Source organism: Schistocerca piceifrons, chromosome 6 (genome assembly GCF_021461385.2).
Source record: "Schistocerca piceifrons isolate TAMUIC-IGC-003096 chromosome 6, iqSchPice1.1, whole genome shotgun sequence".
Lineage (NCBI taxonomy): Eukaryota > Metazoa > Arthropoda > Insecta > Orthoptera > Acrididae > Schistocerca > Schistocerca piceifrons.
The window spans coordinates 274171025-274188946 of record NC_060143.1 but is presented as its reverse complement, the minus strand read 5'-3'; the positions used below and the strand labels follow the sequence as shown (position 1 = coordinate 274188946).

General features: G+C 39.9%; 1 protein-coding gene across 1 annotated transcript in view; it reads left to right on the top strand.

Annotated features, from left to right (window-relative positions):
• LOC124802832 (cohesin subunit SA-2-like) overlaps positions 1–9125 on the top strand; it is a 376821-nt gene extending 367696 nt beyond the window's left edge. The window contains exon 14 of the mRNA XM_047263844.1: positions 8857–9125. The gene's annotated coding sequence lies outside the window, so the exon portion shown is untranslated. The remainder of the gene's footprint in view (positions 1–8856) is intronic.
• Positions 9126–17922: the final 8797 nt, after the last annotated feature.

Genomic DNA, 17922 nt, shown 5'->3' with positions numbered 1-17922 from the left:
CAACACCTTCAACCCTTTACATGCAGTCTCCCATCCATCATCAAAGACACCAACCACTTTCTCAAACACCTGGAATCTTTACCCAATGTGTTACCCCTGGAAACCATCCTTGTAACCATTGATGCCACTTCCCTATACACAAATATCCCGCACGTCCAGGGCCTCGCTGCAATGGAGCACTTCCTTTCACGCCGATCACCTGCCACCCTACCTAAAACCTCTTTCCTCATCACCTTAGCCAGCTTCATCGTGACTCACAACTTCTTCACTTTTGAAGGCCAGACATACCAACAATTAAAGGGAACAGCCATGGGTACCAGGATGGCCCCCTCGTATGCCAACCTCCTTATAGGTCGCTTAGAGGAAGCCTTCTTGGTTACCCAGGCCTGCCAACCCAAAGTTTGGTACAGATTTATTGATGACATCTTCATGATCTGGACTCACAGTGAAGAAGAACTCCAGAATTTCCTCTCCAACCTCAACTCCTTTGGTTCCATCAGATTCACCTGGTGCTACTCCAAATCCCATGCCACTTTCCTTGACGTTGTCCTCCATCTGTCCAATGGCCAGCTTCACACATCCGTCCACATCAAACCCACCAACAAGCAACAGTACCTCCATTATGACAGCTGCCACCCATTCCATATCAAACGGTACCTTCCCTACAGCCTAGGCCTTCGTGGCAAACGAATCTGCTCCAGTCCTGAATTCCTGAACCATTACACCAACAACCTGAAAACAGCTTTCGCATCCTGCAACTACCCTCCCGACCTGGTGCATCCTGCAACTACCTTCCCGACCTGGTACAGAAGCAAATAACCAGAGCCACTTCCTCATCCCCTCAAACCCAGAACCTCTCACAGAAGAACCCCAAAAGTGCCCCACTTGTGACAGGATACTTCCCGGGACTGGATCAGACTCTGAATGTGGCTCTCCAGCAGGGATACGACTTTTTCAAATCCTACCCCGAAATGAGATCCATCCTTCATGAAATCCTCCCCACTCCACCAAGAGTGTCTTTCCGCCGTCCACCTAAACTTCGTAACCTCTTGGTTCATCCCTACAAAATCCCCAAACCACCTTCCCTACCCTCTGGCTCCTACCCTTGTAACTGCCCCCAATGTAAAACCTGTCCCATGCACCCTCCCACCACCACCTACTCCAGTCCGGTAACCCGGAAGGTGTACACGATCAAAGGCAGAGCCACGTGTGAAAGCACCCACGTGATTTACCAACTGACCTGCCTACACTGTGACGCTTTCTATATGGGAATGACCAGCAACAAACTGTCCATTCACATGAATGGACACAGGCAGACAGTGTTTGTTGGTAATGAGGATCACCCTGTGGCTAAACATGCCTTGGTGCACGGCCAGCACATCTTGGCACAGTGTTACACCGTCCGGGTTATCTGGATACTTCCCACAACACCAACCTATCCGAACTCCGGAGATGGGAACTTGCCCTTCAATATATCCTCTCTTCCCGTTATCCACCAGGCCTCAATCTCCGCTAATTTCAAGTTGCCGCCACTCATACCTCACCTGTCATTCAACAACATCTTTGCCTCTGCAGTTCCGCCTCGACTGACATCTCTGCCCAAATTCTTTGCCTTTAAATATGTCTGCTTGTGTCTGTATATGTGTGTGTGTGTGTGTGTGTGTGTGTGTGTGTGTGTGTGTGTGTGTGTGTGTGTGTGCGCGCGAGTGTATACCTGCCCTTTTTTCCCCCTAAGGTAAGTCTTTCCGCACGCTGGCAGATGTCGTTCACTGGGCATTCACTACACCCACACCCTACTTTCGGATTGCCACATTGTGTACTGTGATTGGTCACTCTACACGACATTTTTCCACTATTTAATCATCCAATGTTTACACTCCTTACACCAAGCAGTGCATCATTTGGCATTTACAGGCATGATGTGTGGTTTATGAGCAGCCGCTCGACCATGAAATCTAAGTTTTCTCACCATCTGCCTAACTGTCATAGTACTTGTAGTGGATCCTGATGCAGTTTGGAATTCCTGTATGATGATCTGGTTAGATGTCTGCCTACTACACGTTACGTCCCTCTTCAACTGTCGGCAGTCTCTGTCAGTCAACAGACAAGGTCGGCCTGTACACTTTTGTGCTGTACATGTCCCTTCACATTTCCGCTTCACTGTCACATTGAAAAGAGTGGGCTTAGGGATGTTTAGGAGTGCAGAAATCTTGTGTACAGACATATCACCCAAGTGACACCCAATCACCTAAACACGTTCAAAGTCTGTGAGTTCCACGGAGCACCCCATTCTGCTCTCTCACGATGTCTAATGACTACTGAGGTCACAAATATGGAGTACCTGGCTGTAGGTGGCAGCACAATGCACCTGATATGAAAAAAAATATGTTTTAGGGAGTGTCCAGATACTTGTGATGGCATATTGTATATATTTTACTAAGCAAGAAACATTTCTTTGTTTATTCGCAGTAGTTGTCACAAAAATGTGAAGTGTCCATTGGATGATGAAAACAGACATTTTCCATACACCAGGCACATCTGATAAAAGAAAAAATAATGCATTCAGACACTTCACAGTTATTACTATTTGTATTGAGACAGAACTGGAATGGGAAATGATCGTAGCTGTTATTCTGCATGTTTTACTGTGTAGTAACCCGTACTTGATGAAATTCATAAAATGTGGTGTGACAGATTGACAATGTAGAATGACTGAAGTTTAAGAATACTTTTCTTCAGATAGACCTAAAATGACAAACAGCTGTCAGAAATTAACTGAAAAATGCCTTCCAATGTTGAAAATTTTTTTTTGCGTGAGGCTGAATCACACTATTAGCCTAGGTGAAATCCGAATTATATTAACAGTAAAGACAAATGTGTCATTATATCCAAACCAACAGTCCAACAAAAGAATTGAATTATTCTCACCGAATGTTAAGAAGACATTTAGGATGTAACAATGAAGATTATTCTCTACCATTTTTTCAGATTTTGCTGCATCAATTACAAAACATTTGTAGGTAAACAGTCCTTTCTGTTTAAAGTTTTGGCTCTAATTTGCCTTCATGTTCCTGAAAACAGAGATAAACTTTCAGAAACAGTAATCTACTGATACTAGCATTGTTGTATGTGGATGTGACGCAGCAATCACTGACTGCACAAGGAAATCTGTCTTTTTTCACTCAAAGTGATGAAATTCATTTTCCAGGAAACCTGACTGATTGGCTTTATACACAGCTTTTATGGAATAACAAGAAGCTTCATCTTTACATCAGCTATGAATTTCTCTATAATATTATTAACAACCCCCCCAAGAACCATGGACCTTGCCGTTGGTGGCGAGGCTTGCGTGCCTCAGCGATACAGATGGCCGTACCGTAGGTGCAACCACAACAGAGGGGTATCTATTGAGAGGCCAGAGAAACGTGTGGTTCCTGAAGAGGGGCAGCAGCCTTTTCAGTAGTTGCAGGGGCAACAGTCTGGATGATTGACTGATCTGGCCTTGTAACATTAACCAAAACGGCCTTGCTGTGCTGGTACTGCGAACGGCTGAAAGCAAGGGGAAACTACAGCCGTAATTTTTCCCGAGGACATGCAGCTTTACTGTATGATTAAATGATGATGACGTCCTCTTGGATAAAATATTCCGGAGGTAAAATAGTCCCCCATTCGGATCTCCGGGAGGGGACTACTCAAGAGGACGTCGTTATCAGGAGAAAGAAAACTGGCGTTCTACGGATCGGAGCGTGGAATGTCAGATCCATTAATCGGGCAGGTAGATTAGAAAATTTAAAAAGGGAAATGGATAGGTTAAAGTTAGATATAGTGGTAATTAGTGAAGTTCGGTGGCAGGAGGAACAAGACTTTTGGTCAGGTGATTACAGGGTTATAAATACAAAATCAAATAGAGGTAATGCAGGAGTAGGTTTAATAATGAATAAAAAAATAGGAGTGAGGGTTAGCTACTACAAACAGCATACTGAACGCATCATTGTGGCCAAGATAGACACGAAGCCCATGCCTACTACAGTAGTACAAGTTTATATGCCAACTAGCTCTGCAGATGATGAAGAACTTGATGAAATGTATGATGAGATAAAAGAAATTCTTCAGGTAGTAAAGGGAGACGAAAATTTAATAGTCATGGGTGACTGGAATTCGTCAGTAGGAAAAGGGAGAGAAGGAAACATAGTAGGTGAATATGGATTGGGGGAAGAAATGAAAGAGGAAGCCGCCTTGTAGAATTTTGCACAGAGCATAACTTAATCATAGCTAACACTTGGTTCAAGAATCATGAAAGAAGGTTGTATACCTGGAAGAATCCTGGAGATACTAAAAGGTATCAGATAGATTATATAATGGTAAGACAGAGATTTAGGAACCAGGTTTTAAATTGTAAGACATTTCCAGGGGCAGATATGGATTCTGACCACAATATCTTGGTTATGAACTGCAGATTGAAACTGAAGAAACTGCAAAAAGGTGGGAATTTAAGGAGGTGGGACCTGGATAAACTGAAAGAACAAGAAGTTGTAGAGAGTTTCAGGGAGAGCATAAGGGAACAATTGACAGGAATGGGGGAAAGAAATACAGTAGAAGAAGAATGGGTAGCTCTGAGGGATGAAGTAGTGAAAGCAGCAGACGATCAAGTAGGTAAAAAGACGAGGGCTAATAGAAATCCTTGGGTAACAGAAGAAATATTGAATTTAATTGATGAAAGGAGAAAATATAAAAATGCAGTAAATGAAGCAGGCAAAAAGGAATACAAACGTCTCAAAAATGAGATCGACAGGAAGTGCAAAATGGCTAAGCAGGGATGGCTAGAGGACAAATGTAAGGATGTAGAGGCTTGTCTCACTAGGGGTAAGATAGATACTGGCAACAGGAAAATTAAAGAGACCTTTGGAGAGAAGAGAACCACTTGTATGAATATCAAGAGCTCAGATGGCAACCCAGTTCTAAGCAAAGAAGGGAAGGCAGAAAGGTGGAAGGAGTATATAGAGGGTTTATACAAGGGTGATGTACTTGAGGACAATATTATGGAAATGGAAGAGGATGTAGATGAAGACGAAATGGGAGATAAGATACTGCGTGAAGAGTTTGACAGAGCACTGAAAGACCTGAGTCGAAACAAGACCCCGGGAGTAGACAACATTCCATTAGAACTACTGATGGCCTTGGGAGAGCCAGTCCTGACAAAACTCTACCATCTGGTGAGCAAGATGTATGAGACAGGTGAAATACCCTCAGACTTCAGGAAGAATATAATAATTCCAATCCCAAAGAAAGCAGGTGTTGACAGATGTGAAAATTACCGAACTATCAGTTTAATAAGTCACAGCTGCAAAATACTAACGCGAATTCTTTACAGACGAATGGAAAAACTGGTAGAAGCGGACGTCGGGGAAGATCAGTTTGGATTCCGTAGAAATGTTGGAACACGTGATGCAATACTAACCTTACGACTTCTCTTAGAAGAAAGATTAAGAAAAGGCAAACCTACGTTTCTAGCATTTGTAGACTTAGAGAAAGCTTTTGACAATGTTGACTGGAATACTCTCTTTCACATTCTAAAGGTGGCAGGGGTAAAATACAGGGAGTGAAAGGCTATTTACAATTTGTACAGAAACCAGATGGCAGTTATAAGAGTCGAGGGGCATGAAAGGGAAGCAGTGGTTGGGAAAGGAGTGAGACAGGGTTGTAGCCTCTCCCCGATGTTATTCAATCTGTATATTGAGCAAGCAGTAAAGGAAACAAAAGAAAAATTCGGAGTAGGTATTAAAATTCATGGAGAAGAAGTAAAAACTTTGAGGTTCGCCGATGACATTGTAATTCTGTCAGAGACAGCAAAGGACTTGGAAGAGCAGTTGAACGGAATGGACAGTGTCTTGAAAGGAGGATATAAGATGAACATCAAAAAAGCAAAACGAGGATAATGGAATGTAGTCAAATTAAATCGGGTGATGCTGAGGGAATTAGATTAGGAAATGAGACACTTAAAGTAGTAAAGGAGTTTTGCTATTTGGGGAGCAAAATAACTGATGATGGTCGAAGTAGAGAGGATATAAAATGTAGACTGGCAATGGCAAGGAAATCGTTTCTGAAGAAGAGAAATTTGTTAACATCGGGTATAGATTTAAGTGTCAGGAAGTCGTTTCTGAAAGTATTTGTATGGAGTGTAGCCATGTATGGAAGTGAAACATGGACGATAACTAGTATGGACAAGAAGAGAATAGAAGCTTTCGAAATGTGGTGCTACAGAAAAATGCTGAAGATAAGGTGGGTAGATCACGTAACTAATGAGGAGGTATTGAATAGGATTGGGGAGAAGAGAAGTTTGTGGCACAACTTGACAAGAAGAAGGGATCGGTTGGTAGGACATGTTTTGAGGCATCAAGGGATCACAAATTTAGCATTGGAGGGCAGCGTGGAGGGTAAAAATCATAGAGGGAGACCAAGAAATGTAGTTTGCAGTACGTACTGGGAGATGAAGAAGCTTGCACAGGATAGAGTAGCATGGAGAGCTGCATCAAACCAGTCTCAGGACTGAAGACCACAACAACAACAACATTATTAACAACATCTCCTCAGCATGTTTACTTGAGGTAAACTTTGTAATTTTACAACTTCCTTTCCTCTGTTGAACCTGGCTGAAGAGGTCTGGAAATCAATGATGTTCGTCTCACTTGCAGTTCAGAGTGCCCAGTTTCGTATATCTCCATAGGTAATGGTGCATTTATTCACATAAGCAGTTCTAAATCTTTCAAGTAGTTTTTCTTTTGCACTTTTGCAAGTTTCATTTTGGTGCGTGTTTCATACTTTCTTCCATTTATACCGTTCATTGTCAGATTTTACAAAACAAAACTGGCTTTGCACTTCCTTAAGTTTAAGCATTATTTCCCTCCTTTCTTAAACCAAAAAATGCATAGCCGTTTCTTTGTCACTGAAAGCTATTACTGAAGGTGTTTTCTTTGAGCTTGGAAGTTCCACTGTTTCTGTTCTGGAGTTTAATTAGCACAGTGACCATTGTCTGATCCACAGCCCAGGTAATTGTCAAAGTTATTTCCTGTTTGTTCTAGTGTTACCACAATTTCTAATGAAATGTTGACACTATTGAAATGAACGTCCAAGAAGTGAACTAATAAATAACACATTTGTGAGTCTTCAGGAGAAGGTGATTTCACTTGCATACCAAATTCTTCATATTTTGTCTTTGCAAAGTTGGAAAAAAATTAACTGTATTCTACACATTTGTGAGTCTTCAGGAGAAGGTGATTTCGATTGCATACCAAATTCTTCATATTTTGTCTTTGCAAAGTTGGAAAAAAATTAACTGTATTCTACATTACTGTGAAATTCTGGAACCTGCACAAAGACAGATGCTACTAGCAAGCATATGCCAAGAAATCACAAAGAAAATGAATTCAGTTTTATATCCATTGTTAACACATAGGGACACCACATAGGAAACTGCTAATTATTACGGAAATTAAAAGAGTTTACATATTACAATCATGTTGTGCCATATTATCTGTTTACTGATGTGCTGCCAATCAAGGAAATGTACCTACTGTGTTGCACATGTACTGTCTGCTACAGCTATGACAGGGGTGTGCGTAACTCCAGCTGCCTGATGAACTAAGATTTTGGCAAATTTCAACATTAAAAATTTACAGTGTGTCTTAGCAGCTATAATTTTGACGTAGTATTTCTTTCGGTGTATTCTTCCTGTATAAATAAATTCCGGGCTGGTTTCAACACGTCTCAGATTGGACAGTTCCCTTTTTAGAGCCAGAATACAAAATATCAACCAGGTACTAGATGTACACCTTAATGTTTACTGCTATGAGAACCCAGTAATCAATAACAGTAAAATTTCGCACAATGGCCAGGTGCATCTAAATACAAGGATTCTGTTGGGAGACTGTGTAGACATTAAAAATAAAAAGAGTGAACTATTTCACCTACTGCAAGAGGTGTCAATTTAAGTGGTTAAAGTCATAGCTGTTGAACGAGTACTAGAATACGGTGTGATCTTAGCGACTACTCATATTGTAATACTTATGGACTCACTCTCTGCAGTGCAAACACTATCCTCAATTGGAAAGTACAAAGGGAGTTGTTATTTACCATACCAAGTAGCTGCAACTGTATCAGCGATGCACAACACCAGTAAGGGGGTATAATTAGGGTGGATCAAGGGCCATGCTGGGATTATTGGTAATGAGAAAGCTGACCAGTTGGTTAAGGATGCAGTGATGATTGGCATGCAAGAGCAAGGCATCCCAGTAAATGATATCATTGCAGTAGTTAGAGACATCACCAAAAATGACTGGAACAGGGCACAGGAGTCCAAAGATCTGCACAAGGGCACCGGGTACAAGCAAATCCACCTGCACCTACTAAAGACACAATGATATACTGAAAATTAGTTTCCAAAATGCAACAGTACAGGCATTAAGTAATGAGTGAGTTTGTGAGGATCATTGCCAGGTTGAAATTTAACCAAGGCTGCCACTGACAACAGCTTTACAGACCCCACCTGGTACCATTGCCGTACTCAAATTGGGGAGCTCCAGGACATTAATCACATCTTCTTCACCCATCCATGAGACATAAGAGGAACTGACTGGCTGATTACAGAGCTGGTCCGTGTGCATCAAGCAGTTCCTCCTCGTGTGTTAATCGTTGTGTTTACAAAGAATGTAGACATTTAAAAATTACTTATGAAATGTTAAGTTGGAATTAAATTGTAGCTGTTAAGGTTAAGCATGTGTTTTTTTTTTCACAGTGCTTGAAGGCTAGAGGTCAATATTCATATTAATAGATGTTAAATTTTATGTTTATCTTTCACAGGCTCATCTTCCTGTAATCAACCTGCAACAATAAAGCATAGCCACCCATAACTAGATATTCAAAACAGCAGAGAAACCAGAATTTGTCTATCCATTCAGAAAAACTACCAATAAAGTCTTCTTCTGTTGAAGAGATCTAGGTCAGAATTTAGAGTTTATGGGCAAATATTGTTAAGATGTTTATCAAACTGCATGTGTACAAAAAATATTCCTTTAGTTGCAATTTTTTCAACTTGGTGTTGAATGTCAGTTTAATTGATTAACAGAACTGTATGGGGTTTTCTAGAACTTTTTTGATTTTTTTGGTTAACAATAGTAAAAAGATTCATGTATTGTTGCAGTTTCTGAAATTTCCTTTGTAGTTATGCTAAAGAAAAAACTCGCTACAACTCATGCAAAGTAAATAAGAGACATATCTGTAAGTCTAATTTGCCATTATTTTTACTGTTTTTTTTTGTGAGCTTATTGTTAAACACTTAAGAGTAACTAACAATTTTTGTTATATTGTTGCTTATTTTATTTGACTATTGTTAACTATTAATCTTCATACCATTCATGTTGATAATAATTATTACTTTAAGAAAATTCATGAAACATTTAATTGGAAGTAGTCTGTTGTTGATGATACAGAATAAATATAGTATTTTATTTGTTTATAAAATGCACTTGCTACTAGTATAGCTACTAGTTGGTGAAAAACACCTTCCATTGATGTAAGTATAAATATATGGTTCTTCATGGTTTTGTAATTAATTGTAAACTATGTATACATGTTCCTATAAAATCAGCAAAAGAAAAACGCAAGAAGGATTTTCCAAATATCTTTCACCTATCTGTATGTCACAAATTTACACTAATTGTCTGCAAACTTCCAATTCATATTCACACTCCAACTATAATTAGACAATATTGAAAATTCACATCACAATTATACTGTTGAGGGACTGAAAACAAGTTTATTAATACATTACAGAATTTAAACATGGGCTTCAAATATGAGAAATTTGAATGCAAAATTAATGTACAAACAATGATGTTTGGCAACTGCTGACCTGCAGATGAATGGTGAGTGGCCACATATGCACTAGTTAAAGATTAGTTAATTGTACTATCTTTTGAGCTTTTGCTTGTTTTTCTCTAAATACAGCTATCCATACAATGCTCTTGCTCAGAGCTGCTGCATCACTGAATATTGATGAACTGTTGTCTGGGCAGATAGATAAAACAGAGGAAAAAGGTGTCAGAAAGGTGAGGAGGGATAGACTTGGAGATAAGGAAGGACTGGGGAATTTTTGGAAGATGTAGAGAGGTAGGCAGGTTGCACTCACTAGTAGGGGAGGGGGGAGGGGGGGGGGGGGGAAGCTGAGGATGTGAAGTGTGTGTGAGAGAGAGAGAGAGAGACAAAAGAGAAAAAGGAATGTACAGTGTCAGGACTGAAAAGAGTTATGTGAGGAACCACTATCAGGGCAAAAGGAGAAGGCAAGGGCATAGGAAGAGGATGGTGGGAACTAAAAGAGGCTTAAGTCATATGAATAATTACTATTAAAAACAGTCTTGATCACAATTTATTTAACAAGGTGACTGGTTTCGACCACTACTGTGGTCATCTTCAGACCATTGAGTAGGAACCTCTTTCTGTTGGAGAGTAGTGATTCTCCAACAGAAAGAGGTTCCTACTCAATGGTCTGAAGATGACCACAGTAGTGGTCGAAACCGGTCACCTTGTTAAATAAATTGTGATCAAGACTGTTTTTAATAGTAATTATTTATAAGACATTGATCACTGCTGTTCCCATAATGCATTCAAAAGTAATTAAGTCATATGGATTGAACTTCGCTGAATATTATCCAATTGCATACTGGTGTTTAATATTGTTGTGATTAAACCGGACTAAATTTCAATTTTAGCAGTTCAGTGTAGTTGTGGTGTTAACTGAACTTTTATAAGGCCAGCATTTGGTTAATATATGAGGAACTGAATTAATGAATAAATCCTAATTTATTAAAATACTGGGATTTTGCACAGTAGTCTACAATTCTTTAATTAGTTTCATCTAGGACATTTTATTTCGTTGGAGAACATATGGCCAGTACTTACCTTCAGGAGACAATATTCTCATACTGGCAACACCGCATTTAAAAGTGGCCTCAACATACAGTAATCTAGTGTCGCACACCCTCCGACTAACTGTTTTTGCTCCCTCTATCCTGTCCCTCCTCACAGTTCACCTTCTCTCAACCTCATTGTGTGCTGCTCCCTGCTGGTACATCCACTGGTCTTTTCCCCTTCTCTGCTCCTCTCCTCTCCCCATTTCTTCCCTCTCTTCCTCTCCCGCCCTCCCCCCCCCCCCCCACAGACTCTCGATGCTTCTCCCCCCAACCATACCCTGCTAACCATCCCCCCCCCCCCCCCCCACTCTGTATTGTTGCTCCCATTCACTGTGTTTCTGTTGCAGCCTGGCTGGAGTTGTCATAGGTAGTGGTCATGTGTGTGTGTGTGTGTGTGTGTGTGTGTGTGTGTGTGTGTGTGTGTGTGGGGTGGTAGGTGTGCATGCTTGTGTGAATGTGTGTGCATTTCTCTTTTCTGTAGAAGAAGGCTTTGGCCAAAAGCTAATACGTATGTTATGGTGAGCAGCAATCTGTCCTTTTCATAATATTGTTGACATTCCAACCTGGATCTTCCATTGTTTATGAGTGGACAGACTATTTTTTATTTTCGGAACTAGTTCTGAAAGCTAGGCGTAAGGTTTTAACTACCAGCAATCCTAGAATTTTTTCTTCTGAAGGTAATTGTTGGCCAACCATGATCTCTCTTGTAATTTAATAGTTTTCACAAGTGATTTTTTTCTTTAACAAAACTTTATTTCCTTATATTGATGCAATTGAACTCTGATTATTTATTATTTGTGCGTGTCGGTTAGGTCGCAGCAATCTAGTTTCTTAGTACTACTTTTTGCAAGGGGCATGCTCATCCTAGACAAGTGGACATAACCATAAATACTTTTGGAGTCTCACACTTCGCCCACTGTCACTAACACATCTTTAGACTCTGGTTTTGCTCTACATAGATGGTTGACTCACAGTTCTACATTTACATCAACATACATTCTCTGCAAGCATGGCAGAGGGTACCCTGTGCTACTATTAGTCCATCCATGTCATGTTGAAACTGGAACAAGGGAAAAACAGCAGTCTACCCGCTTGCATATGAGCCCTAATTTCTCTTATCATGTTGTCATGATCCTTTGGTGATAAGTCAGTTGGTGGCAGTACCATAATTCTGCAGACTGTCAGAAATACCCTGTCAATAGTGTTTTGCAAAAAGAACATCTTCTGCCCTCCAGGGATTACCATCTGAGTTCACAAAGCACTTCTGTAATACTTACGTGTAGATTGAACCTACCAGTAAAAAATGTGGCAGCAAATGTGTGGACTGCTTCAGTGTCTTCCTTTGGTCCAGCCGGGTTGGGATCCCAGACATCTGAGCCATACTCAAGAATGGGTTGCGTGAATGTTCTGTATGCTGTCTCCTTTATAGATAAGTTACACTTTTCCAAGAATTCTCTGAAAAAACTGAACTCAACCATTTGCCTTCCCTACTACTAGCCATACATGCTCGCTCATTTCACTTCCTTTTACAGCATCATGCCTAGATATTTAATAGCTGTGACTGTGTCAAGCAGCACGCAACTTATACTATATTTGATCACTACAGGATTATTTTTCCTACTCATCTTCATTAACTTAAATTTTTCTACATTTAGAGTAAGCTGCCATTCATCACACCAAATAGAAGTTCTATCCAAGTATTTATGTATTTTCAAGTCACTCAAATACAACACTTGCGTGTACCCTACAGCTCCATCAGAAAACACCCACAGAGTGCTGATCAGCTGATCCATCAGATTTTTTACGTGTATAGATGAAAAGGAGCACTCGTCACCTGCAGTGTGGCACTAGGTCACTTTCTGTAAATCCAGGAATATGAAATCTCCTGTTTTGTGCGAGGAAAGAGCAAACTATGTTTTGCATGTGTGATGCTTTCTAAATCCTTGTTGATTGTGGATATAAGCTCTCCTACCTCAAGGAAATTTATTATAGTCGAACATAGAGTATGCTCCATAATCCTACAGCTAACCAACATTAAGGACATTGGTGTGTTATTTTGTGGATCTATTCTTTTAGTCTTCTTGTACATGAGAGTCACCTGTGTTTTTGTGGGTGAGAGATTCATGATAAAGCGTGTCCCATATAAGATCATGCAGTTTGCACTGTCAGGCCAACATCATAAAGTATGCAGTCAAGATTGTACTGCACAGTTGACCGGTTGGAGTAGGTCAGTGCGACTGCCAGCAGAACTGAAACAGTGCAGGCAGAGCAGCTGGCCACAAATGCAGTGAGAATGACACAGGCACGTTGGCAGTGGCGCCAGCAGCAAGCATCGACTTCACCACTCCATGAGCTCATAACATTTTCGACACACTAGTCACCAGAACAAATGATGACTACGTAAATGTATTATAAATCCTAATTGTATTCCAGAGCACTTACCAATTATGAAGAGAGTGGAAAGTGTCTCTGAGCATGAGCAGCATGAAATTGGAAAGTAAGGCAAACTGCCTATTGTTGAAGACAGAAAGCAGAGCTGATAATCAGCTATTTTTGTGTATTAAGTCAGTTTAAAGTCTCTCAGTGCAAGAGGATCTTGGATATAAGTATAGGAATTATTGCTAAAATATTTGGGACAATAAATTATCGAATTATGAAAATTGATGGCAAATTAATGTACAAGAAGGATAGCAGAAGTGATCCACAAAAATACCATCCAAACTCATTGTCATCCTTTTGTTGTAGAATCTTAGAATATTTTCTTAGCACATATGTTATGGGGAATCTTGAGCATAATGACTTGTCCATTCCAACCAGCATGGATTCCAAAAACATTGATTGTGTAAAAACCCTGCACATCCTTTTGTTGTACTGTAACTCGAAAGCCACAGATCAAAGCTGTCAGATGGTTGCAGTATTTCTTGACTTTCAAAAAATCATTTGACTCAGTGCCACACCAATATTTACTGGCAAAAGTATGATTATATTAGGTATCAAACAAAATTCATGATGATTGTGGATTTCCATGTAGATAGTAGAATGCAATGTTACCTTGTATGGAGAGTCATTGGCAGAAGTAGAAGTAATTTCAGACATGTCCCAGGCAGATGTGCTGGGACCCTTCTTGTTCATGTTGTATATTAATGACTTAGCTAACAATGTTAATGGTAACCTCAGACTTTTTGCAGATTATGCGCTTATATATATATAATGAAGTACAGTCTGAAAAAAGCTGCACAAATTTTCAGTCATATATGGACAAGATTTGAAACTGATATAAAATATGGCAATTTGATTTGAGTATAGAGAAATGTAAAATTATTTACCTTCCAAAATGTGGAAAAGTATTATTCTGTGACTGCAATGTCTGTGAATTATAGTTGTAATCACTCAAGTAATAAAATAACCAGATGTAGCAATTTGTTGGGGATAGGAAATCGTAGAGAAATGGAACAATCACATCATAGATAAGACAGATAACAGACAGTGATTCATTGGCAATATTCTGGCGAAATGCAGTCAGTCTACTAGAAGGACTATTTACAAATCAGAACTTTGCAGTGTATTAAAACTGTGCTGCAGATGGTACTCAAATCCAGAACCTATGCTATCTGTGGATAAACGCTGTATTGACTGACCTATCCCAGATAAGGTGCAACTAGACAGCTCAGTTGGGAGAACATTTGCCTGTGAAAGGCAAAGGTTCCGAGTTCAAGTTATGATGAGGCACTAGCTTTATTCTGCCAGAAAGTTTTTAATTGGTACACTCTTCACTGCAGAGTGAAAATTCATGCTGCTTACAAATCACATGTGTGTTCCATCTTGGAATATTTCTCAAATGTGTGGGACCTATAGCAAATGGGACCAACGGGAAATTGCATAAGTCTGATGAAAGGCAGCACAAATGGTATGTTTCACTCACAGGAGAGCATCACAGAAATGTTGAAATAACTGAATTGACAGATGCTTGAACATAGACGCCAGTTACCCTGCGAAAGTCATTTACAGAGTTTCGAGAATCAATATTAAGTGAAGGCTCTAGAAATGTTCTTCAACCTCCTTTGTATCGCTCCCATAGGGACTGCAAATACGAGATAAACTACCATAAAAATGCAGATAAGGCCTTAGGAGGATGAATGGACAGGGTAAGGAATGAAGTGCAGAGTTAAATTGAAATATTTGCAGAAACAAATAGAACTGGCACAGGAGATGAATGGCTTTACCAGTGTACTTATGACTCTATTGGCACAGATCACTATGGCCACTTTGCTACACCACCAAGAATTTGATGACATGCAGGTCTCACTCAACACACTAGAGGCTGAACAGGCTACAAAACTGCTCATTGTGATTTAAATAGATGTTTCACGGTAGAGGGCACGTACCACCCAGTCGATTTCGTGTCAGTGTGTATGGATAGATTTGTGCCAGGAGCGTTTGGTGTGGCCCAGATTAAGTATTTATGTAATGTGACACATTGAGGGGTTGACATCTAGTGAGCCAACAGAATACTGGTACAACGACGACTCACTTTTATGAGTTTCTTGGCTTAACTGACAGATGCTCTAAGTTATAAATCATAGTACACACAAAAGGAGGCTCACAGTGAGAAAAGGAGTGACAGTTACAGAAGCTGACATAGTAATGGGGCCTAACAGAAAAAAATATGTGAAGTGATGAGAATGAAAATTCATTCACAGGATAGTCATAATAAGAGCAAAATTAATAGTAGTAGGGAGACAACAAAAATTTTAATGTCTCGCAAATCATAGCCAACAAAACAAAGGACTGGGAGTAGGAAACTGATCTATGCCATCTTTAGGGGCCCATTATAGCAAAAGGATGTAGATGTAGGTGAAGATGAAACGGAGGATATGATACTGTGTGAAGAGTTTGACAGAGCACTGAAAGACCTGAGTCGAAACAAGGCCCCGGGAGTAGACAACATTCCATTAGAACTACTGAAAGCCTTGGGAGAGCCAGTCCTGACAAAGCTCTACCATCTGGTGAGCAAGATGTATGAGACTGGCAAAATACCCTCAGACTTCAAGAAGAATATAATAATTCCAATCCCAAAGAAAGCAGGTGTTGACAGATGTGAAAATCACCAAACTATCAGTTTAATAAGTCATGGCTGCAAAATACTAACGCAAATTCTTTACAGACGAATGGAGAAACTGGTAGAAGGCGACCTTGGGGAAGATCAGGTTGGATTCCGTAGAAATATTAGAACACGTAAGGCATACTGACCCTATGACTTATCTAAGAAAATAGATTAAGGAAAGGCAAACCAACGTTTCTAGCATGTGTAGACTTAGAGAAAGCTTTTGACAATGTTGAGTGGAATACGCTCTTTCAAATTCTGAAGGTGGCAGGGGTAAAATACAGGCAGCGAAAGGCTATTTACAATTTGTACAGAAACCAGATGGCAGTTATAAGACAGGGGACAGGAAAGGGAAGCAGTTGTTGGGAAGGTAGTGAGACAGGATTGTAGCCTCTCCTTGATGTTATTCAATCTGCATATTGAGCAAGCAGTAAAGGATATGAAAGAAAAATTCGGAGTAGGTATTAAAGCCCATGGAGAAGAAATAAAAACTTTGAGGTTCGCCGATGACATTGTAATTTTGTCAGAGACAGCAAAGGACTTGGAAGAGCAGTTGAAGAGAATGGACAGTGTATTGAAAGGAGGGTATAAGATGAACATCAACAAAAACAAAATGATTATAATGGAATATAGTCTAATTAAGTCAGGTGGTGCTGAGGGAATTAGATTAGGAAATGAGGCACTTAAAGTAGTAAAGGAGTTTTGCTATTTGGGGAGCAAATTAACCAATGATGGTCGAAGTAGAGAGGACATAAAATGTAGACTGGCAATGGCAATGAAAGCATTTCTGAGGAAGAGAAATTTGTTAACATCAAGTATAGATTTAAGTGTCAGGAAGTCACGTAACCATGTATGGAAGTGAAACATGGATGATAAATAGTTTGAACAAGAATAGTATAGAAGCTTTCGAAATGTTGTGCTACAGAAGAATGCTGAAAATTAGATGGGTAGATCACATAACTAATGAGGAGGTATTGAACAGAATTGGGGAGAACAGGAGTTTGTGGCACAACTTGACTAGAAGAAGGGATCAGGTGATAGGATATGTTCTGAGGCATCAAGGGATCACCAATTTAGTACTGGAGGGAAGCATGGAGGGTAAAAATCATAGAGGGAGACCAAGAGATGAATACAATAAGCAGATTCAGAAGGATGTAGGTTGCAGTAGGTACTGGGAGATGAAGAAACTTGCACAGCATAGAGTAGCATGGAGAGCTGCATCAAACCAGTCTCAGGACTGAAGACCACAACAACATATAGCAAAAGTACACTGGCAAAGGTATGGAGCTGCAATGATAGAGAAACTAAATGGTAACTTAAGGCAGACAGGTTTATAATGAGAGGTGGGATACACTCAGAGAGGAAGCAGTTGTAACTGACATTAGCTTTTGTGACAGACGTAGGAACCACTAGAATAAAAACAAAGACTGAAAGAGTTTAGCAGAAAGAATGTGTAAGCAATTTTGTTGAGTAAGCTAGTAGAAGATGAGGAACATACGGGTTATGGGGGGAATGTAGAGTCATGCAGATGTGAAACTGCATAATAAAGAAGCTGGTTGTGTTGAGAGAACTGATGCACGGCTTTTGGCTGTAACAAAAATATGGATACAATAGGATGCCCATGGGTTTAATAAACACTCCTATCATATTTCATTAGCTCATGAATTCTGCCTTGATTGGGTTACAAGACACAACATGAAGTTTCAAATTGGCAACTTCTGTTATCATGTTACCTATTAAAGTCATGTGGTGTCAGCTGTTATTCCAAAACCATATCTGAATAAAGAGTGCTTTGGTACAAAATAGTCATTAAATTGTACTTAAATAGTACTTAAATGGTACTAAAATAGGTAG